The sequence below is a fragment of the Garra rufa genome, chromosome 15, assembly GCF_049309525.1.
Source record: "Garra rufa chromosome 15, GarRuf1.0, whole genome shotgun sequence".
Lineage (NCBI taxonomy): Eukaryota > Metazoa > Chordata > Actinopteri > Cypriniformes > Cyprinidae > Garra > Garra rufa.
The window spans coordinates 39,001,628-39,011,093 of NC_133375.1; positions in this window are offsets into that span (position 1 = coordinate 39,001,628).

Consider the following 9,466-nt stretch of genomic DNA (forward strand, 5'->3'; position numbering starts at 1 on the left):
ATAAATAAATAAATAAATGTGGAAATACGTAAATAAATGATTAAATAAATAAATGCATAAATAAATAAAAAAATAAATGTAGAAATACATGAATAAATACATGAATAAATACATAATATGGAAAAAAATAATATGGAAATACATAAATAAATGTAGACATAGATAAATAAATGAATAAATAAATGTAGAAATACATAAATAAATGAATAAATAAATAAATGAAGAAATACATAAATCAAAAAATAAATAAATGCATAAATGCATAAATAAATAAATAAATAAATGAATAAATAAATACATTTAGAAATACATGAATAAATACATAAATGAATAAATACATAAATGAATAAATAAATAAATGTGGAAATACATAAATAAATAAATGAATAAATACATAAATAAATGAACAAATAAATAAATGTAGAAATAAATAAATAAATACATAAATGCAGAAATAAATAAATGAATTAATAAATAAATGTAGAAATACATAAATAAATGAATTAATAAATAAACAAATGCTGAAATAAATAAATAAATTCTGTCAAAAGTGTAATTTTTAATTGTGCTATTTTTGTACCATTTGTGTTATCTTACATTTATTTATTCTAATTTGCTGCTCAAAAACATTTTTTAAATTATTATTATTTTGAAAACAGCTGAGTTAATTTTTTTTAGGTTTCTTTGATGAATAGAAAGTTTAGAAAAAAACTGCATTTATCTGAAATAGAAAACTTTTGTAACATTATAAATGTCTTTATCATCACTTTTGATCAATTTAAAGCATCCTTGCTAAATAAAAGTATAAATTTCTAAAGTATAAAGTATAAATTTCTACCCCCCTCCCTCCCCCAAATTATTCTGACTCCAAGCTTTTAAATGGTATAGTGTATAATGTTAGAAAAGCTTTTTATTTCAGATAAATGCTGATATTTGGATCTTTCTATTATTTAAAGAAACCTTAAAAAATATTTACTCAACTGTTTTAAATATTGATAATAATTATTGTTTCTTGAACAGCAGATCAGAATATTAGAATGTCACAGGAAAAATCAAAGGAATAAATTACATTTTAACATGTATTCAAATAGAAAACTGTTCTATTTAGTGTTTTTGCTGTACTTTGGATCAAATAAATGCAGGCTTGGTGAGCAGAAGAGATGTCTGCATCTTCCAGGAAGTTACATAATTCTTTGTTGTTTTGTGTCATTAATTGGTTTATTTCACTCTAAAACACACATTCCTAAAATATTACTGAACTTGAAGTTGATGAAATGAACAAAATGATGTCCACATGCAAACTCAGAACCTCTCATTATCACTGACTAACTTTAGATTTGTTTTCTTGCTGTTGTGAATATAATTAAGTTATAATTAAAACATTTGAGTTAAATAGCCTACTTAATGCAGTTACCAGTTATGTTGATTTATGTCTTATTTGATCAAAACATGTCATTACTCATGTAACCACATGACTTCAGGTTATAAATACTGTACTTATAATCTATAATTAGCACATTTGTTTAAGAAGAATAGAAGAGTAGTTAAAAAATGATTCATTGGTAAGTGGTTGCAAATCAATTTATTTTAGCTACATTTAAATAAACAAATTTTGTTGACTAACTTTCAACATTTTTTTTACTTAAATGCAGCTAAAATAAATTGATTGCAACCACTTACCTTAAAAAAAATTAGTAAATTTAATGTATCATTTTTTTAAACTTATTAAACATTCAACAGATTCATAAAATAACACATATGATTGATTTGTTACAAGCATTTTTGGTGCATTTACACAATTTTGGTAAGCAGGTGTCCCCAGCATGTGACGTTTCGAGGGCTTTAAAACAGTGAATTATTTTGTGATGCAACTGATGAATGATTAAACTGATATGAGTTAATCCAAATTTCACAAAAAGCTTAAATAATTATGATAAAGTCAGCTACTTAAGTGAGTTGCTGTATTTGTCACTTCACTTATTCTGGGAATGTATCCACACAGAGAAAATTTGGTCAGTTTTTTAATGTTCATGCAGTCACATTTTGTAGACTTTTCTTTGTTACGTTATGTTTTCTTTAAATTGTTTGACAAGGGATTAGGAAAATACAACCTAATTTGATCTAGGCAAATATGGAAAGTAGTCAAAACTTTGTATTGGTCCTAGGTGTAAATTTATTACTATGTTAACCTGGCAACACATTTATATCTATACTTTTTGCTCTATGTTTTGTTTTATAAATGTATTCCTTAATGGTTTGATGTTTTGTATTGTTTCATTCTTTAAAAAAATATCAGAAAATCCTGATCTTAATCCGCTCTGAAGCTCTGTTCTAAATCAAATGATTCGCGAACCCGATCTGAATCAAAAGATTCACAATCTCGCCTAGTGCCAATCGATTCAAATGATTCGCGATATGCGTTCCGAAATCCCAAACTAAATCAAATGATTCGTAAACCCACTCCGAAGTTCCAATCTAAAGTAAATGATTCACGAACCCACTCCGAAAGTTCCGAACTGAATCAAATAATTCGTAAACCCACTCTGAAGTTCCGATCAAAGCAAATGATCGCGAACCCGCTCAAAGTTCTGAACTGAATCAAATAATTTACAAGCCCACTCCGAAGTTCCGAACTGAATCAAATGATTCACGAGCCCACTCCGAAGTTCCGAACTGAATCAAATGATTCACGAACCCACTCCGAAGTTCCGAACTGAATCACATGATTCACAAACCCACTACGAAGTTACGAACTGAATCACATGATTCGCTAACCCACCTTGAAGTTCCGATCTAAGGCAAATGATCACGAACCGCTCAAAGTTCCAAACTTAATCAAGTGATTCATAAACCCACTCCAAAGTTCCAAACTGAATCAAATGATTCGCGAGCCCACTCCGAAGTTCTGATCTAAATCAAATGATTTGCAAACCCGCTCCGAAGTTCTGAACTGAATCAAATGATTTGTGATGCGCACTCCGAAGTTCTGATCTAAAGCAAATGATTCGCAAACCCACTCTGAAGTTCCGATCTAAAGCAAATGATTCACAAACCCGCTCAGAAGTTCCGATCTAAAGCAAATGATTCGCAAACCCACTCTGAAGTTCTGAACTAAATCAAATGATTCACAAACCCGCTCAGAAGTTCCGATCTAAAGCAAATGATTCGGGAACCCATTCTGAAGTTCCGAACTGAATCAAATGATTTGCGAGCCCGCTCCGAAGTTCTGAACTGAATCAAATGATTCACAAACCCGCACAGAAGTTCCGATCTAAAGCAAGTGATTTGCAAACCCACTCCGAAGTTCCGAACTGAATCAAATGATTTGCGATGCGCACTCCTAAGTTCCGATCTAAAGCAAATGATTCACAAACCCGCTCTGAAGTTCTGAACTAAATCAAATGATTCACAAACCCGCTCAGAATTTCCGATCTAAATCAAATGATTTGCAAACCCACTCCAGTTCCGAACTGAATCAAATGATGTGCGATACGCGCTCCAAAGTTCCAATCTAAAGCAAATGATTCGTGAACCCGCTCTGAAGTTCTGAACTGAATCAAATGATTTGCGATACATGCTCCGAAGTTCCGATCTAAAGCAAATGATTCGGGAACCCGCTCTGAAGTTCTGAACTGAATCAAATGATTTGCGATACATGCTCCGAAGTTCCAAATCCAAAGCAAATGATTCGCGAACCCATTCTGAAGTTTCGAATTGAATCAAATGATTTGCGAGCCCACTTTGAAGTTCCGATCTAAATCAAATGATTTGCAAACCCCGCTCCGAAGTTCCGAACTGAATCAAATGATTTGCGATGCACACTCCGAAGTTCCGATGTAAAGCAAATGATTCGCGAACCCGCTCTGAAGTTCTGAACTAAATCAAATGATTCACAAACCCACTTCGAAGTTCTGATCTAAAGCAAATGATTCGCGAACCCATTCTGAAGTTCCGAACTGAATCAAATGATTCGAGAGCCCGCTCCGAAGTTCCGAACTGAATCAAATGATTTGCAAACCCATTCCGAACTGAATCAAATAATTTGCGATGCACACTCCGAAGTTCCGATCTAAAGCAAATGATTCGCGAACCCGCTCTGAAGTTCTGAACTAAATCAAATGATTCACAAACCCGCTCAGAAGTTCCGAACTGAATCAAATGATTTGCAAACCCACTCCAGTTCCGAACTGAATCAAATGATGCGCGATACACGCTCCGAAGTTCCAATCTAAAGCAAATGATTCGCAAACCCGCTCTGAAGTTCTGAATTGAATCAAATGATTTGAGATATATGCTCCGAAGTTCCGATCTAGCAAATGATTCGGGAACCCATTCTGAAGTTCCGATCTAAAGCAAATGATTCGGGAACCCATTCTGAAGTTCCGATCTAAAGCAAATGATTTGCGAACCCATTCTGAAGTTCCGAACTAAATCAAATGATTTGCGATACACGCTCCGAAGTTCCGATCTAAAGCAAATGATTTGCTAACCTGGTCTGAAGTTCTGAACTAAATAAAATGATTCACGAACCCGCTCCTAAGTTCTGATCTAAATCAAATTATTTGCGAACCCGCTCCAAATTTAAGAGCTGGCTTCTCTTTTACAATGGTTTGTGAACGCGATCTGAACCAAATGTATAAATCGGCTTAGTACCAATCTGAATCTAATGATTTGTGATTCGGATCCGATCGGAGTGCTTAGAAACAGTGAATCATTTTGTGACGCAGTGGTTTCAAACACCTGAACAAGCTCAACAATGTCTTCAGAGTTACTATGACTATAATAGGCAGGTGGGTTTTTTTAGGACCAAACTTGCATACCTCTGAGCTAATAGCTTTAACTAAATGATCAAGTCACAGACTTACTTAATTGAATATTTTTTTTTCTGTTTCTCTGCTTTTCGTGCCTTCAGCCATGTTTACACATGTTTATTGCAACAATTTGCTCAGGTTTATGCTCATGATTCCAAACTATTGTTTTTTTTCTCCAATAAAGATATACAACAGATTTTAGAGGGATGCACACATGGGTTTCTATTCTCTTCTTTGGAACAAAACCACAACAAGACAGAAGAAAAAAAGGTTTGTATTTTGGTGTTCCTTTAAATGGAGAAGTTTGAAGAATAGAAGTAACATTTTATTCATTGTCCCACTTCACATACATTCAATCCAGGGCTCACAAATTTGCTAGCCTGATGTTCCAGGGCTATTGTGTTTTCCAGTTTTCCAGCAATGGGCTTAAATACAGTGTTCCCGCGGTTCCTTAAAAAGTCTTCAATTTAGATTTAAGGCCAAATTTAAGGCCATAAAACAAGCATTTGTTGATTTGCAACAATAGGTACATAATTTATGACAACACATTATGGGTATTATTTGATCCATGTGTGCATATTTACCATTTAAAAATGCTATTTAAGGGTTGGAACAAACATCATTTAGTATTTGGAGGAGGAGGAGGAGCAACAGAGACAATTCCCTCGTGCCCTATACAGCTTAGGGATGAAGTCAATTGCTCTCAAGCCTTGATAATTGTTAGAGGAGGCTTTTATAAGCTGTGGATACCTACATGCTTTACATTAATTGACTTTCACCAATATTAGACTGATCTATTAAGGATGTTGTATTGCGAGCACTTCCTGTGTTTATTCGTCTATTTAAGATGAATCGCTTGTTGTATTCCTTAGTTGTAAGTCATATAGATAACACATATTTACAGTATAAATGCATTTCAAATTTAATTGTGTTTGCTGATTTGTTGCAAGGTTTTTTTTTCCGTTTTCGTTGCATTTACACGGTTTTAACCAGCAGGTGTCTTTTCGAGCGCTTTGAAACAGTGAATCATCTTGCGAAGCATTAAACTGACTTGGACATTGAAAACTATGTGTATATTTATCTTATGTCTTATCTTAAGTTGTAAATGTATTACTATTTAACTGTACTGCCTATGGTTTGATGTTTTGTACTGTTTAAATAAACAAAAAGGAAAGGAAAACAAAAGAACGGATCTTAATCAAAAGAGTATGGATGTGAATCAAAATGATTCGTGAACCATTCGGAGCGCCTCCCAAAATGAATCACTCCAAAGTTCCGATCTAAAGTTCTGATACGAGCTTCCAAGTCCCGATCTGAATGATTCGTGAACCATTATTCAGATTGGGGTTTGCTGAATCAAATGATTCACAAACCCGCTCCAAGTTCCGATCTAAATCAATGATTTGCAATATGCTCGAAGTCCCGAACTGAAATGATTCGCGAACCGCTCCAAAGTCCGATCTGAATCAAAATATTCATGAATCCGCTCCGACGTCACGTTCTGAACCAAATGATATGCTATTCAATCGCTTCGAAACAATAATAATAAAAGCCCTGCTGGAAAACCAGGCTGTTTTTAGCCGGTCATAGCTGGTCAGCAAGCTGGTTTTAGAGGGGTTTTGCCACTTCCAGCCTGGCCAGGCTGGTCAGCCTTAGCTGGTCAGGCTGGGAGACCACCAGCTAAAACCCCTCTAAAACCAGCCTGCTGACCAGCTATGACCGGCTAAAACCAGTCTGGGAGATCAGCTAATACCAGCTACTTCCAGCTTAAACCAGCTAAAACCAGCCAACCAGCAGGGAGATTCACGAACCATCTCCAAAGTCCCGGTCTGAAATTATTCACAAACCTGCTCCAAAGTTCCAATGTAAATCAAATGATTTGCGTCCCGATCTGAATATTGCAATGATAAATTGGGGGTCCAGATTTGAAATGATTCGCGAACCACTCTGAAGTTCCGGTCAAATGATTCGCGATATGTGTTCAGAAGTCCTGATCTGAAATGATTCACCCAAAGTTCTGTTGTAAATCAAATGATTTGCGTCCCAATCTGAATATGATTCGCAAACCGACTTTGAAATTCCGATCTAATGATTTGTGGTATGCGCTTTGAAACCCGATCTGAAATGATTCGCGAACTGGCTTGTGAAGTTCCGATCTAATGATTCGCGATACGTGTTCAGAAGTCCTGATCTGAAATGATTCACCCACTCCGAAGTTCCGACGTTCCGAAGTAAATCATATGATTTGCGTCCCGATCTGAATATGAGTCCCGAACAATTATACAGATGGGGACTTTGGAGTGGGTTTGCGGTATGCGCCTTGAAACCCGATCTGAAATGATTCGCGAACCGTTCTGAAGTTCCGATCAAATGATTCGCAATCCGTGGTATGCGCTTCGAATCCGGATCTAAATTATATGAAATACGCACCTTTGAAGATCTGAATCAATTTGCGATCCGTTTGGAGCGCTTTGAAACAGTGAATAATTTTGAGGCACAATGTTTTTATTTTTATTTATTTAAATTAATTTATTTATTTGAGACGCAAGTTTAACTGATTCTAAATTTTGAAAAGAAATTTATGATTCGCGAATCGACTTTGAAATTCTGATCTAACGATTTGTGGTATTCACTTCGCAAACCGGCTTGTGAAGTTCCGATCTAATGATTTGCGGTATGCGCTTCGAATCCGGATCTGAATGATTCGCGATACGCGCCTTTGAAGATCTGAATCGAATGACTGTGATTTGCAATCTGTTTGGAGCGCTTCGAAACAGTGAATCATTTTGATACCCAATGTTTTTATTTTTATTTATTTTTTATTTATTTATTTATTTAAGACGCAAGTTTAACTGATTCTAAATTTTGAAAAAAAAAAATATGATTCGCGAATCGACTTTGAAATTCGATCTAATGATTTTCGGTATGTGCTTCGAATCCGGATCTGAATGATTTGCGATAGGCGCCTTTGAAGATCTGAATCAAATGATTCGCGATTTGCGATCCGTTTGGAGCACTTCGAAACAGTGAATCATTTTGAGACCCAATTTTTTTTTTTTTAATTTATTTATTTATTTGAGACACAAGTTTAACTGATTCTGAGTTTCGAAAAAAATATGTTTTACAATTACTACGTGCTTTTTAAAATCATTACAAGCTATTTTGAAATTCGAAAATGAATGGTTCTTTTGAATTGGGTTTTGCTGGTTAATCGCTTGAACGAATTCGAGTTTGAACCAATCAGAGCGGTTCCAGCGTGACTCACTCAATTGAATCAGTTTGTCTGTTCCTCGGCCTTTCGTGCCTTCAGCCATTTATGCGACGCTGCCAGTACTACTGCCTTGGCTGGCTAGTTTAATAAGATAAAGTGAAATAAGCGAAAAAGAAAAACGTTGTTTACAAATAAAATAACCGTATTTCCATTAAAGATAACGGATTTCCACTTCGAAGACATCCAACGCAAATCTACGAACTCAGGTGAGGTAAGTTAACTGTTAACATGTTTCCTGCTAACTAGTGAAAACACTCGATTAAAATGACTAGCTCAACCTCAAAATACATGTTAGATGGAAACATTGTGCATTATGATCGAGTTTGTAGCTTAAATAAGTAACGTTATACTTTTAAATAGTTTATCCACTGCAATTCATTTGTTGACAGTTTAATAGGAAATTAGCTGAATCCATCCAGTCGAATGTTAAATTTGTTTAACGTGCATTACATTATTAGTACGTTTAGTAAAAAGTCAATGTGAAACCTCTAGACTTGTTTAAAAGTACAGCTTAAAAAATTGATATGTAATCAGATCATTTCCACATGATACAGTTTCAAGAACAAGCAGAAGTAATGAGAAATCATAGTGTGTGGTTATTGATTTACCAATAATGCATTATATTTTAAGTGCTAAAAAGTGCCAATTCAAACTGTAGCTCTTAAACCAAATTAGTATCAATCCAGCAGAATAAACAGAATTTAATGTGTTTTAGATAGTGCAGCCCAGAGGCTTTATTTGTATGACATGGCCCATAAAGATTAATTTCTCCTATTAAACAGAACACATGGCGTCTAGTCTTGAATCTGGATCCTCGGGTGTTTTTAGCAAGCGGATTGATTTAGACCAAAACAAAGCTTTATGAGCCTTTGATATTAATAGCAATTCACTTGATCCTAATTAGCACAACTATGCAAGTTAAATGCTTTCAAACAAAGGACACTTTCAGTGTGTAACACTAGTGTACTGCGTACTTGCAACTATATACTACATTACTATGCAAGCACTTCATATAGTAGTACAGTGTCTTTAGTGTTATATGATTCTTCAGAAATCTTTCTAATATGATGCTTTGCTGTTCAAGAAACTTTTATTATTATTAAAGGTTGTATCAGCGATTTCTAGCCTAAAACATAAAGTGTCAATTTCAGCTGACCTTTCTTCACGATCCGCTCGCTGCCTGCCCCATAAATTGTCTGTGAAAAAACCGCGTCTCTCTGGTCAGCCTAGGGTCCGAGATATGCCAAAAAAACAATCGGCACTACCAACCTTTCCACAGATAAACAAACAGTGTTCCAACCAATCAGCGTCAGGGGTTTGGTGTTGTGGACTTTCCTACTGGTGCTGGGATGTGAGGGAGGCGGAGCGAAAGTCCACAACACCA